Genomic DNA, 15,153 nt, shown 5'->3' with positions numbered 1-15,153 from the left:
ACTCTTGTTTGGTACGAGCCTCTCCAAAGACCTCGGGTTTGATTGTTCGGTATGGCAACCCACCCGTTAAGCCAAAACCCTTTTAAATGCACTCATCATCCCGTTATAATGCCTGTATAAATGCTTGTACCATATGTGGTCACCATTTCTAAACAAAACCATGACGATTTTTGTAAAAGTCAAAATTTCTTTCAAAATGTAAAAATTTCGAACATAAGCCCAATATTAGCGCAAAACCAGTCAAAACTCTGTCCAATTTTCGAGTTAAAATTCGGGCCTCAAAACCCATTTCAAAATCTCACTTCGAGTCCACTCCTACAACTACGCTACAATTGACTAGAACCAACATTTTCAAACTTTGTCATTTCTTCAAAAACTCACTTAACACGAGTGGCACACTCCCACTCTACAAGTCAAAACATCTTTTCCAAGTAAGTGTGCTAGAATGGTCGATCGTGTTTTGATTCGTCGTCGATCTATTGTTTAGTTTCCAAGATGTCTGACATAAGCGACGTGAGCAACAATCAACCCCTGAATGGTAATGATCAAATCCTAGCCGCGCTAGCTCCTCTCCAAGTCACTCAAGACCAAGTGTATGATCGCCTCGACACAATCGAAGGCTGAATATATACTGTGGAAACAAGGTTGCTGATGGGACGATTCCGATTTCGCAATTGAATAGATGTTGTCGTTGGGTCACGTCCGAATCAAAACACAATTTATAGCTTCACAAATAACTCTACAATTAGTAAATAGGCAAGTAAAGGTCGGATCCCAAGGGACGGGAATTGAGATGAGATTTCTATTGAAACTAGTGGTGTCTTAGGGGTGTCACAATTTGGGTTGATGTAGAAGGTCACTAAACTAAATAGCAATGAGAGTAAATAAGCAAGATGAATTAAAAGGGTTGTAAACAATTGATAAAAAGCACTAGTGTGTCATGGGGTCATAGGGGAGTCATGGGAATTGATCATACAAACATGTTCTCAAATTATAAGCAAGCAATTATTGTTGTGATGGATTGAGTTGGGTTATATCTTACAATCCTAAGAAAGTTTGGGTCCCGGAGCCGAATCGATTAGATTGTACAACACCTACAAGTCGACTTAATCTTCCCTACTCAACAACATGCATGGTCTAATGAGACTCGAGTTGGTTTATGTCTTACAAGTCTCATTGAAAAGATAGGTGATGGGTAAAAAATGCAAGGATTCATAGGCTCACATTTCATCAAACATAACATGTGCATGAGTTGAGATCAAAACAAGCAAGCAAATAAATCATGAAAGCATATAAATTTAAGCATGAATCATTCCCCATGTTGGTTTCCCCTAATTACCCATTAACCCTAGCTAGGTCACTACTCACTCATTATCATGTTGATCATGCTAGCAAGGTTGTCAATCATACCAACAAAAGGAAACATGATGAATAAATGAAAGTAATTAACAATAATTAAAAAGGGATTAAGAGAATTATACCTACTAATGATTCCAATAATAAAACAAAGAATAAAAGAAGTACTTGATGCTTGATTGAGAGGTTGTCAATCTCCCAATAATAACCCAAATAATCTTCAATTACCCAAAATAAAGGATGAACAAAAGAGAGATTAAGGAAATAAAACTTGTATTAAAACTTAATTAATTATTGATTACAAATTTCGCTGTACTGGAATCCGTGCGTATTGGAGTCGGGACGGGCGGATTCAGGCGGGAGAAGACGGGCGTCTTCAAGGGAATCCGGGCGGATTCTGGTGGCTGTTAACCCGGGCGTCTTTGAAGGAAGACACACGGATTGTGCTTGTGGAGGACGGGCGGATTGTGGAGAAACGGCACGGATTGTAGCTCAGCATTGTTTCTTCTTCTTTTCTTCCCTTTTCTTCATAAAATCCTTGGGGATTTCCTCGGGGATGCAAGGATCCTTTCTCAACATTGCTCATCTATTATAATATGTACAAAGGCCTTCTAATCTTGTCGCTCCTTGATGCTTGGTCATTGAATTCAATCAATTTAGTCTCGTTTTGTCAAAAAAATGCAAGATTTGCACTCCTTTCCTACCAAGGGATCAAAATCTTAAAGAATATGCTAAACAAAGAACTAAAGACAATAAATGACCCAAATATGCACTAAAAAGCATGGGAACAAGGCTAATTCGGGGGCTAAATATGCGCTAATTATGGTCACATCAAATATCCCCAAACCGAACCTTTGCTCGTCCCGAGTAAAGAGGTGACAAAGACTAGGACCATTATTTAAACTAACCTAATAACATAGCCGATATGAGACAATTAGCGGGTCTCACTCCGCCCCTTCAACTCACAACAAGACAACCATGAGGTAGGATGCCTTCTTGCAAGGCAAGGTGGGGCTTGCCAAAATGGCGACACATCCAAGCATTAAAGCACACAAAACAAGTAATGGATGCATCTACAAAAGGAATAGCCACTTCCTCATCAAGTGGCGGAGGCAACTAAGAGAGAACAAATTTAAGAGCATATAATCCTTCACAAATACTAGTTCAACAAATTACTAAGGCTAAGAGGATGGCACTAAATCACCTCCAAATGGTGTTAAACTATACTACTTTCGTCCCCAATTTCCAAATGCTTTCGTTAAGAGCGATCGGATGGTGGTGGAATGATGATCCCTATGATGCTAGTAGCATATGACATGACAAGTCTCGAATTCTCTACAAAAGTAAAGGTCATGGATCGTCCCAAGCTCGACAAAGTGGCTTGACAAAAAGGCTTTTTGGGAATGAAATGCTCAAATCGTTATAAACAAGGGTGGATATGACTAGTATTCAAAAATTTACCTCATTCAACTTTCACATTTCAAAAATTTAAGATGGGGTTTGTCCCTTCCGGGCTAGTGTCATTTGATTTCGCCAATCGCTTATTAGGCAACCGGTTAACCTCTAGACAATAGCTTTTCGGGGTGATAGTCACTCTGTCTCTGGGCGGTCGAATTCACAACCGTGTGGGGGCCCAATTCAATGGATCCCTCTCCAAAGCACATCGAAGTGGTACGCCTCCATCAAAACAACTAAATTTCTCAACATTTCAACATTTCATAACATTTGAGGTTTCCTTAGCAATAAATTACTTCCACATAACAAAATTTTCGAAATGAGCACTTCAAACTTATTGATAAAAAATATTTTTGGGTTGCCTTACCACAAGGTCAATCAAGGTCACCTAGACAAGTTAACCAAGTCCACATCGCATCACGGGGTTGGATAGGTGACTCACATGCAAACCCTTGACTAGGCTTTGGGTAATGGGTCAAAAGACACTAGTATGACACAATCTAGGGTGTTTTACAACCATTCTAGTAGGCAAAGTCTTAAGTTGAAAAAGTATTTGTAATGGCTTAGTTGCTCTTGTCAAAGTTCTCAATTAGGCACTTTTCAAAAAATTTATCTAGATGCAACTATATGCCATGATGCAACTATTATATACATCCTAGTGCAAGTGATTCTACCAACTAATATGACATATAAACTAAATGCAAGTCCTAAGTTCACATTGTTATACCGCATTAATCAAAACAAAGCCACATAGTCATTAACATAAAGAGGAAAAAGGAGATTGGAAAGATCATACCATGCGGTCTTCATGATCCTCATGTCTCGGATGTGGCGTAGTCAATCAATGTGAACAAGGATAGAACAAATACAATATATACAACAATATATACATGACTACACTACAAAAGAAATAAACATGTTTTTGGGTTTTTCAATTTTCAATTTTTTATGGATTTTCGAAATTTTTCATTTTTTTGGATTTTTGAATAAAAGTTAAGTTAGAATTCCCCATCCCCACACTAATATGGGCATTGTCCTCAATGGCCAAAATGATGGGAAATTATGCAAACATGATGCATGATTTCTATACTAAATGCAAGCTACACTAATCTACACTACATGATGCATGGTTTTTTGTTTATGACAGAGAGGATAATTTAGATTACCTCCCGTTGTGTATGCATTGACTTCCCCAAACCGAGTTAGACATTACTGCTAATGTCCTAAGGATGGGTGTAGTTCATGCACACACTATGCAATGCATGAAACTAATTTGTCATTTTGGATTTTGAAAGGTGGGAACAATAAAATGAGAACACCTCAATGGGGCCGAGGTGTTAGTCCTCTATGGTGCTAGGACTACTCCAACAATGATCAAGAAAAATAATTAAAACAAAGAGAGAAATAGACAAACCTTGAGAGGGTAGGGGCCTCCAAAGCTTGCTAATCTTCCATCATATCATCACTATCATCATCTTCCTCATTAGAATTGGATTCATCACCACTTTCTTCTTTACTTGCTTCTTCACCTTCTTCTTCACCTTGCTCATCATCCTCTTCTCCTTCTTCACTTGCTTCTTCATCAATGTTATCATCAACCTCTTCATTACCGACAACCTCATTATCACCCGGAACAACCCTAGATGCACTTGGAAAGAGGACTTCCCTATCCGCCCAACTAGGCAAAGGACATGATGGGTCAAGTAGTCCTTGCCTAGATAAGTGTAGGAGGGGTGGATATTGGGCTAAGTAAGCATTTTTCCGATCCTCAAAAGCTTGCTTGTGCATCTCTTTCATGAGAAGAGTCAAATAATCATTTCTTGCTTCAACACCTTCCAGCTTGAACTCTTGGTACTCGAAAGGGTAGGGTGGTGTGACAATGGAAAAGGAGGGCATTTCAAGTTCACCCTTTTGTTGTTGGATAATGTACTCGGCCTCTTTTGAAAGGGGAAGTAGATAATTGGTCCGGTGGACACTCAATCGACAAATCTTTGAAGGCAAAGTGAAAGATCTAGCCTCACTAGTGATCCATCCATACTTGGTGTCAAGAGGGTTATGGGCAACACACTTGTACTTGTGTATTATAGTATGCATATCAACGAGATGACCACCCTCTTTCGCCTCATACTTGTTATCCTTATTGAAGTTTGGATCAAAGTATTTAGCTAGGATAGTGACTAGGCCGCCATTCATAATAACGGTAGTGCCTTTCTTCCCACAATCAATATTTAGCCATCTATCCACCAAAAGCCTTAGAGAGTTGAAAGGCTTGGTGTGTTCCCTTCCAATGTTCAAAGCCGACTCAAGAAGAACAAAATCGAGTTTGGTGAAATGGTTGGTGTCTTTTCTTGCAATGATGGTGTTTCCAATGACCTTGTGCCATACTCTTATGCCCGGATGGTGGACTAAAAGAGCACGACTCGCATGAAAGTCCTCAAATTTCCTTCCGGAAATTGCCTCCCAAAGAGGGTCGGGGTCATACTTGCCAACATTCTTAAAATAACTTGGTGAATCACTAAGACCCAAAGCTTCACCCATTTCCGCAAAGGAGATGCGTCTACTAACATTAGCTAGACGAAACTCGATGGTCTCCATAGTCTCAACTTTGTTAACTTTCAAAGAACTCAAAAATTCTAAGGTAAGGGAGGGGTATGTCAATTCTTTTGATTCAAACAATTTCTCCAACCCATGGCTTTAAAGAAGGCTCTAGTTTTCTCAAGGACACCCAACTTATTTAAGGTATCTTCACAAATAAACTTGGTGGATTGAAATGATTTTCTAGCAAACTTGGCAAAAGTGTCCCTATGGGATTTGGAAATGAAAATTACCTCCGGATAGTTTGCAAGTTGATCAATTTCCGGAGTAGTAGATGTTGTTGCTCCCATGGGAGGTTGTTGTTGTTGTTGCACTTCCAAGTTTGGGTTTGCTACCACCATAGCCAATGCTTTCTTTGCTTGAAGACTCTTTTGCCTTAATAAAAGTGTCTTTGCCTTTGGTGCCTTTGCCTTTGTTGCCTTTGTTGCTTTTGTTTCTCCCTTAGTCCTTGCCATTGATGAATTAAACCAAGAAAAGAGTGAAAAATCTTCAATTTGTAGTGTACCCAAATCGATTTAAAGGTGGAAGGCTTTGCCTTTATGAATTCAAAAATCGACTCAAAGGTTGAAGATTTTGTGCTTGGTTTTGATTTTTGTTGAAAAAGGAGTGATTGATTTGTTGTTAAAAGGATGTTTTGATTTGATTTTGGTGAATGTTGTTGAGGAATCTTGTTTTTGTAATGGAGAGGATGAGGGTTTTGAGGTTATGAGTAGTGTTATGAATGAAGGAATGGAGAAATGAAGGTGGGAGGGGGTTTATAAAAACCCGAAAAATTTGAACTGCAGGGGCAAGACGGGCGCATTCTGCCTTTTCTGGGTTGGGAAAAACTCGCCTAAAGACGGGCGTCTTTCAGTGAAGACGCTCGGATTTGCAAACATGGGACGGGCGTCTTCTGAAGAAGACGGGCGGATTCCTTTACAGGGATTTTTCTTGTTTTCCTCAGCCAAGAAGACAGGCGTCTTCCCTTCAGGACGGGCGGATTTTTGAAGACGGGCGTATTTTAATTCAGGACGCCCGGATTTGCTTACAGTCAAAAATATTTCAAAAGTTCAGCTCAGAGGGACGTGCGTCTTCTACCCAACATGCCCGGATTGCCTGAAGACGGGCTGATTCTCTTGAATCCGCTCGGATTCGATCCCTTCGTACCCGGATTCAGTTCCATCCGTGTACAATGCATATCCCTTGTCATTCTTCCATTCTTCTTCATATCTCGTGTTCTTCATTGTGGGGGCACTACTAAGGCATGGATAGCCTAGGCAATTGCTATCCCCACACTAAGCTAAAGCACTACACATCAATTGAAATCGTTAGTCCCTCCCTCACTTCTCTCAAACATGACAATTATCTTGATCAAAGTATAAAAATCTAAAAATAATAAAAATGCAATATAAGAATTGAAATGCAAGTTAGGGAGTTAGAAATATTTACAAGTGGTGGTTTAGGGAGGACTCCACCAAACTCTCATTCTTGATGAGATGTCAAGGGGGCATGTTCAAGGTGTTCTTGATGTTGCTCAACACCTTGAAGAAATAATCAAAAGCTTGTTCATTATCGTGATAGAGGTCTTCAATAGACCTTGGCCCTTGTTGTCGGTCTTGATCGATTGCATTACCAATGTAAGGATTAAAAATCCCTTCAAATTCGTCGTCCCAAAGACCACAAACTTCATTAAGTTGATCATTGAAAATCTCTTGATTTGGTGGAGACAACTTTCCCATTTTTTTCTTTTTGACCAATGAGGCCATCTTCTTCATTGCTTGGTTTTGATGAGCTTTGCAAGCTCTCTTTGTCACAATTCACCTGCTCTTTGAATGGAGCATCTTCAATTTTCTTTTTCCATTGGAGTTCCGACTTCTTCCTTTCATCCTTCCGACTATAATGATCGACCATAAAACATGGTCCATGTAAACGGGGAGCTCTCATAGTCTTGTCAAGATTAAAAGTTATACTCTCATCTCCCACTTCTAGAGTGAGCTCTCCATGTTTTACATCAATCACCGCACCCGCGGAGTGTAAGAAGGGTCTTCATAGAATGATTGGAATGTTGGAATCTTCCTCCATATCAACAATGACAAAGTCCACCAAGATGAAAAACTTCCCAATTCGTACGGGAACATCTTCCCATATCCCTAATGGTGTCTTCGTCGATCTATCGGCCATTTGGAGTGTGATATTGGTGCATTTAAGCTCTCCCATCCCCAACCTTTTACTTACCGAGTACGCATAACACTCACACTAGCCCCTAGATCACATAAGGCTTTGTTGATCGTGGTGTCGCCAATGGTACACGGTATTGAGAAGCTTCCCGAATCCTTTAGTTTTGGAGGTGAACTCCCTTGAAGTATTGCACTACTCACCTTAGTGAAGGCGATAGTCTCAAGTTTCCAGATCGACTTCTTCTTTGTGAGGATGTCTTTCATGTATTTCGCATAGGCCGGCACGTGATTGATTAATTCCGTGAAAGGAATCGAGACTTCCAAATTCTTCACAACTTCCATAAACTTTCCAAGTTGGTCATCAAATTTGGGCTTGGCTTGACGACTTGGAAAAGGAAGTCTAATCACAATGGGCTCCTTCTCCTTGACCTTGTCTTCATTTTTCTTTGAAATCTCTTCTTTTGATGATTCTCCATCCTTGGAGTTTTGCACAATTTCTTCTTTATCACTAGCTTCCACAACTTCATCCTCAACTTTCTTCTTCGGTGCTTCATACCTTGTACCACTTCTCAAGTGAATGGCACTAACCGTTTCATGTCTTGGGGGATTACCTTGAGGTGGTAATTGCCCTTTTTGTCTTTGTGAGCTTGAAGATGCTAGTTGATTCAATTGGGTTTCCAACATCTTGGTGTGAGCTAGAATGTTGTTGATGGTGGTTTCCTTTGCTTGACTATCTTTTTGCATTTGAGTGAAAAACTCTTGTTGATTCTTTTGCATTTGAAGGACCGCTTTTTGAACATCAAAACTTTGGTCATTTTGGTGATTGTATGGATTTTGATTTTGGTAACCTTCGTTTTGGTTGTAAAAGGGTCTTTGATTTTGGTTTTTCATGGGAGGTGGGGTGTATTTTGTTTGAGGATTTTGAACATTTTGGCTTTTGTATGAGAGATTTGGATGGAATTTGGTGTTTTCATTGTAATAGTTGGAATAAGGGGTACCACTCTTGTATGCTTGGAAAGCATTCACTTGTTCATTTGTTCCCCTACATTCACTTTGGTCAAGTCCCAAAGTTCCACAATTCTCACATATCCCACTTGGGATTGATGAGGATGCCATCATGGCATTAACATGATGCTTTGGTGATTTTAATGCTTCTTCAAGTCTAGCCATAGCTTTTTCAAACTTCAAATTGATTGTGTCAATGTGAGCACTAAGTTAAGCACCCAATTGAGTAACGGAGTCCACTTCATGCTTTCCTCCTCTAGTAGCCTTGCGAGGTCTACTATATTGTGAGTTATGGACCGCCATTTCCTCAATTTTGTTCCCTGTTTGATTGTCATCAACTTCGGTGAACATTCCATTTGATCCCATGTTGAGAATGTTCCTTGAATCTTCATATAGACCGTTCCAAAATTGTTGTACCAAGAACCACTCGCTAAGTCCATGGTGAGGACATGAGCGACAAATTCTCTTGAACCGCTCCCAAGCTTCATACAAAGATTCTTCATCCCTTTGCTTAAAACCCGCAATTTGAGCTCTTAGCATGTTAGTCTTTTCCGGTTGGTAGAATTTTTTGTAGAAAGATAGAGCCAACTTTTTCCAAGAATCAATTCCGAGAGTGGCCTTATCAAGGCCCTTCAACCATTGTTTCGCGGTGCCAATTAGAGAAAAAGGAAATAAGACCCATCGAATTTGGTCTTGAGTCACACCGGTTTGAGAAATCGCATCACAATAGTCACAAAAGGTTTCCATATGAGAATGAGGGTCTTCACTAGGCATCCCCCCAAATTGGCTCCTTTTGACTAATTGGATAAAGGCGGATTTAGCAATAAAGTTTCCGGTCAAATGTTGTGGTGTGGGAGTACCATTGGGTAGGTTCTCCTCGGTGGGTACGGAATGTGATGAAAACTTAGGCATTGTAGGTTGATTTTGTGTGGTATTTTTTGTTGGGTTCTCCTCACCTTCTCTTGCAAAAGGGTTGATGAACTCAATAGTTGGTTGAATATCTACAACCTCACTAATACCTCTCAAATTCCTCCTAGCAAGTCTCCTATTGGTTGTCCAAGTTCTTTCAATTTCACGATCAAAAGGTAACAAATCACCTTGTGACCTTCTAGACATGCAAAATATCAAACAACTTGAAAACAATTAGAACAAACCTTGAGGAGTTTTACTTCCCCAAGGCAAAGAAAGACACAACTAATAACAATGTAAGAAAATCTAAATCAAGTTAACACCGTCCCCGGCAACGGTGCCATTTTTGATGGGACGATTCCGATTTCGCAATTGAATAGATGTTGTCGTTGGGTCACGTCCGAATCAAAACACAATTTATAGCTTCACAAACAACTCTAAAATTAGTAAAGAGGCAAGTAAAGGTCGGATCCCAAGGGACGGGAATTGAGATGAGATTTCTATTGAAACTAGTGGTGTCTTAGGGGTGTCACAATTTGGGTTGATGTAGAAGGTCACTAAACTAAATAGCAATGAGAGTAAATAAGCAAGATGAATTAAAAGGGTTGTAAACAATTGATAAAAAGCACTAGGGTGTCATGGGGTCATAGGGGAGTCATGGGAATTGATCATACAAACATGTTCTCAAATTATAAGCAAGCAATTATTGTTGTGATGGATTGAGTTGGGTTATATCTTACAATCCTAGGAAAGTTTGGGTCCCGGAGCTGAATCGATTAGATTGTACAACACCTACAAGTCGACTTAATCTTCCCTACTCAACAACATGCATGGTCTAATGAGACTCGAGTTGGTTTATGTCTTACAAGTCTCATTGAAAAGATAGGTGATGGGTAAAAAATGCAAGGATTCATAGGCTCACATTTCATCAAACATAACATGTGCATGAGTTGAGATCAAAACAAGCAAGCAAATAAATCATGAAAGCATATTAATTTAAGCATGAATCATTCCCCATGTTGGTTTCCCCTAATTACCCAATAACCCTAGCTAGGTCATTACTCACTCATTATCATGTTGATCATGCTAGCAAGGTTGTCAATCATACCAACAAAAGAAAACATGATGAATAAATGAAAGTAATTAACAATAATTAAAAAGGGATTAAGAGAATTATACCTACTAATGATTCCAATAATAAAGCAAAGAATAAAAGAAGTACTTGATGCTTGATTGAGAGGTTGTCAATCTCCCAATAATAACCCAAATAATATTCAATTACCCAAAAAAAAGGATGAACAAAAGAGAGATTAAGGAAATAAAACTTGTATTAAAACTTGATTAATTGTTGATTACAAAACTTAAGAGAAATTTTTGATTGATATTAACTACTCTAATATTTGATAAGAAGAACATGTTGGAATATGTGTCCTCCGACAATAATGCGATCACGACTGTTGATCATGATGATCACATGTTTAAATCTCATTATAAAGAATACAATTGGGAAGTAATATTGTTACTGTCAACTGGTCAACATATATCGGTAATGATTGGCTGACTAGAGTTTGACATTACTGTCGTGCGATGCGACGGTGGTGATCGATTGACCCCTAGGTCATACCTATAGGGCAACACTCTTAATTGATTATTTAATTAATCGTATAATGTTACGAGTTAATTAAATTACTTGAAAATTGACGGACGATTTTGGAAGTAAAATTTACGTATCATATTGAAATGTGATTAAATAAGATACGATCTGAGTAATTGAATCGTATCATTACTCGGATGAAATAATTGTTTAAGGTAACAATTAAATTTGAATGAATTATTATAAATACAATCTGTTGTGATTTATAAATGGTAAAATATTTTGGTACAAGTAATTATGATATTACTGAGTCGATTTTGTATGTGACGTATTTTTATTAATAGGTTGATTTTTAATTTGTTAAAAATACATAACAATTTTATGTAACATGGAACATGTGACATATTGACAATTGACAAAAATTAATATGGACTCCATATTATGATTGTACCGAAATTAAAGAGGTATTAGGTTAATATTGTGTTGTTTAATTTATTAGTAAACACAATGATTACCTAATTGTCTAGCCATGCAACCCTATTAAACATTGTTAAGAGCAACAATTGCATGCATTGGCTCACCCAAAAGCCCCCTTCCACCCGGTTTTGAGAAGAGAAAACCATCATGGTTTTCTCATATTTTTACCTAATAATATACAAAATGTTGTGTATCATTATTCATTCCAACACTCATCCAAAATATAATTCTAGAGAGAAAAATAATTCTCCTCTTCTTCTCTCTAAAAAACCGAAATATTCAAAGTGTTACATAATATTTTGGTTCAATTTTCTTCAAATTAATATTGTACTAGTTCCTATAATATTAATTTTATTAAGAGAAAGCCTTGGGTATTAAGCTTAGGGAGAGATCCTATACTTGGATCTTGGTTCTTCCATTTAAGGATAGCACAAGAACAAGAGAGAAAGGTGATCTCTCTTGTGCCCACAAAACCGAAACATCCAATGTAAGAACATGATTTCTCCTCTATTTTGCTCTTTTGTTTGCATGCATAAAATCCATATTTAATTTTATGACAAATTAAATTAAAATCATATATGAATATGTAAGTACTTAGATCTACTTTTCCTTCAATCGGTATCATGAGCCACGGTTGTTTGCATGCAAATCGGTTAAAAGTTTTTCCGAGTTATAAGAATAACAAATAAAACTTGTAAAATTTGTGTTATTATGATATATCACGAAATTAATTCATGCATGTTAATATTTCTGGTTCTAAAATGTTTTAGGATATTTTGGTTAATTTTACGGATTTTTATTGTTCATATTATACATTAATGGCATTTAAATATGATTTTATGAGTAAAAATGTCATTTTCAGTCTAAAATTAGCTATACTTCGAATTTTCCATTGGTTTTTGCATATGTTGTCACATATATTATTTTGAGATAACCTGTAAAGTTTCATAATTTTTGGACTTGTTATACTCGAAAAATGGATTTTTCATTATTAAATTCGGATTTAGGTGAAAAATAGGTTAATATGAGTTAAATTTCGAATCTGGTCATAAAAAATTAATATGTTGTCACATGCAATTTTACAAGATGTGTGTAAAATAATTGGCTATAAAGAAGTCTTTTTTCATGATTTATGGATTTTTGAAGAAAAATAGCATAAATAGTGACATTATTAGTGAAAAATTAATAAAACATAATCTATGACTTAGAAAAAACGTCTAATGTTGTATTTTATTATCTTTTTCAGATCTAAAATTGAAAAGTTTATGAATATAATTTTTCCCATGTTTTTATGATTATTTTAGTTAAAATCGATAAACCGCAACATTGTTTTTCCGGAAAAATTTCAAAATTTTTAACCCAAGTTTTTGAACATTATGAGTGTCATGGTATTTTTCCAGAATGTTCATAAGTTTAAATTTCAAATTTTGAATTTATTTGAAATTTTGTGATTTATTTGAAGTTTATAGCTTATTTTTGTAATTTTTGGTCCATTTATGAACAATTTTATAAACATGGGTTAATTATGGTCAAATTATTAGTGAAGACTAAATTTTGAGTCCTAAGAGGTTAGGGTAATTAACTTATGCATAAATATGAATTTATGTATTTTTGTGATTATAAAATGTTGAAATCACGCAAATCCGTAAAAACCGAGTAATATACGATATTGGCTATTTAAAGGCGATTTAGCATAAAATTGAGCATGTTCATACATATTATAATGCTGCATTTTCTTTATGATTGTCATAATTTTAATTTATGTAATTTTTGAATTATGTAATTTTACCTAGTATGGCCTTAGATTTAATTGGTATTTCCGGAAATGTATGGGAATATCGATTCGGTTGTAATTTTATTGTGATCTCGTATCACCGTTTTGTAATTTAATAGATTTATTTTATTTTAGTTACAAATGTATAATAGGAAATTATGTAATTTATTATATAATTTTATTCATTCCGGAGTTCCCAAAGACGGATTTCTTCAAGAATGGCGATACATAAAGACGGTGTTACCTCGAGATGCGTGCCACAACCGAAGTTCAAGGGACCAATGGAGTTGGTTTCCGAATTTGTAATAGTTAAATAGTTTTTCTATTTTAGGAAAGGCCATACTAGGATTTATTTATGTTTATGCTTGCATTTTATTTTATGTCACATGCATCGCTAAATCGCCATAACTAAAACATGCATCATCATCTTTTTATCGAGTTTATCGACCGTGTCAATTAGAATTATCGTAGTTCACCGCTTTAGTTCACTTAAAACGTGATAGATAATAAATTGACATGACCTCTCGCTAAAACAATTAATTGAGACATAGCCTTACCAAATAGTAGAAACCATGAAAACCTATTTCGCGAGGGAGTGCACTCGGCTACCCCGGGGTACAAACCTTGTTACGTAGGGGAAGTGGGTGATAAATGTCTAATCCACCGAATTCATGTTGATAAGGGTTTCATCGGCTACCCCGTGCCTAAGTTAATATGGGTTTGGATAATGGACACATTTATTCGAAATTTGGATTGAACTCAACAAAAGTAATTGATAAGGGTTTCATCGGCTACCCCGTGCCCTTGTTGATGTTTTTTGGGCTATAGATGAACATTAGAGTAAGTTTATCGACCAAGAGTTCTAAAAGTAGAATCGATTAAAAGGTTAATCCACCGAGTTATATTGATAAAGGTTTCATCGGCTACCCCGTGCCTAAGTCGATATGAATTTGGGTCTTGGAATCATTTATCTAGTTGGGTAGAGGTCACTAGAAAAATGCATAAAACTTGTTTAAATTATACAATTTTTACGAGTATTATTGTGAAAACGACATTTGTTTTACTCCTTATATTTTGTTTTTGTAGACCACTTCTTTTTCATAACAAATGGCAACACCAACACCAACTCCAAACGCCACATCTCTCGCTAGTTCATCATGGCTCCGATCCTTCATGGATCGATGTAAACTTGAAAAGAATGGGTCAAATTTCTCTGATTAGGATGCCCAACTCAAATTAGCCGCGAAGGTGACGACAAGCTTCGTTACCTTACCGAGGCCTCTCCACCCGAACCTACTACTAGGTCCACCGCCGCTACTAGGGAAGCATATGAGGCTTACCAAAAGGAGTCCGCCGCAATGAAAAATGTCTTAATATTTGCGATGGAGGCGGACCTCCAAAGGAGAGCCTTTAAAATGGGCAATGCTAATGAGATTTACTCCAAACTTGTGACCATGTTTTCACAACCTCCGCGGATCGTCCAATATGAGGCGGCCGCGGCATTCTTTGATCTCGACTTCAAAGAGGGCCAAAAGGTTAGCCCTCATGTGCTCAAACTTATGGAGCTTGTCGAGACCTTGAAAATTCAAAAGGTTGAAATCCCCAAAGAACTCATTGTAGATAGGATTCTACACTCCTTGTCCAAAGTCAAACCATATGTTCAATTCCGGGTGAATTTTAACATGCAAGACAAGGATGTGTCTCTTGAGGAGTTGCACAAGTTACTTGTGCAAGCCGAGAGGGACATGGGGTTAAATGTGAACCTCCCAAGGATGTGCTTAACATAAGCACTAAGAGTAAGGGGAAGTTCAAGAAGAATGGGAGAAAGGGCA

At 37.3% G+C, this 15,153-nt stretch overlaps 1 non-coding gene across 1 annotated transcript; it reads left to right on the top strand.

Annotated features, from left to right (window-relative positions):
* The first annotated feature begins 9,000 nt into the window (after positions 1-9,000).
* Positions 9,001-9,107, top strand: LOC141639044 (small nucleolar RNA R71). Its single transcript, XR_012542342.1, has one exon. It is a non-coding gene; the product is annotated as a small nucleolar RNA R71 (small nucleolar RNA).
* The last annotated feature ends 6,046 nt before the right edge of the window (positions 9,108-15,153 follow it).

Source organism: Silene latifolia, unplaced genomic scaffold (assembly GCF_048544455.1).
Source record: "Silene latifolia isolate original U9 population unplaced genomic scaffold, ASM4854445v1 scaffold_263, whole genome shotgun sequence".
NCBI lineage: Eukaryota > Viridiplantae > Streptophyta > Magnoliopsida > Caryophyllales > Caryophyllaceae > Silene > Silene latifolia.
The sequence above is the reverse complement of the archived record's forward strand: the minus strand, read 5'-3'. Positions and strand labels throughout refer to the sequence as shown.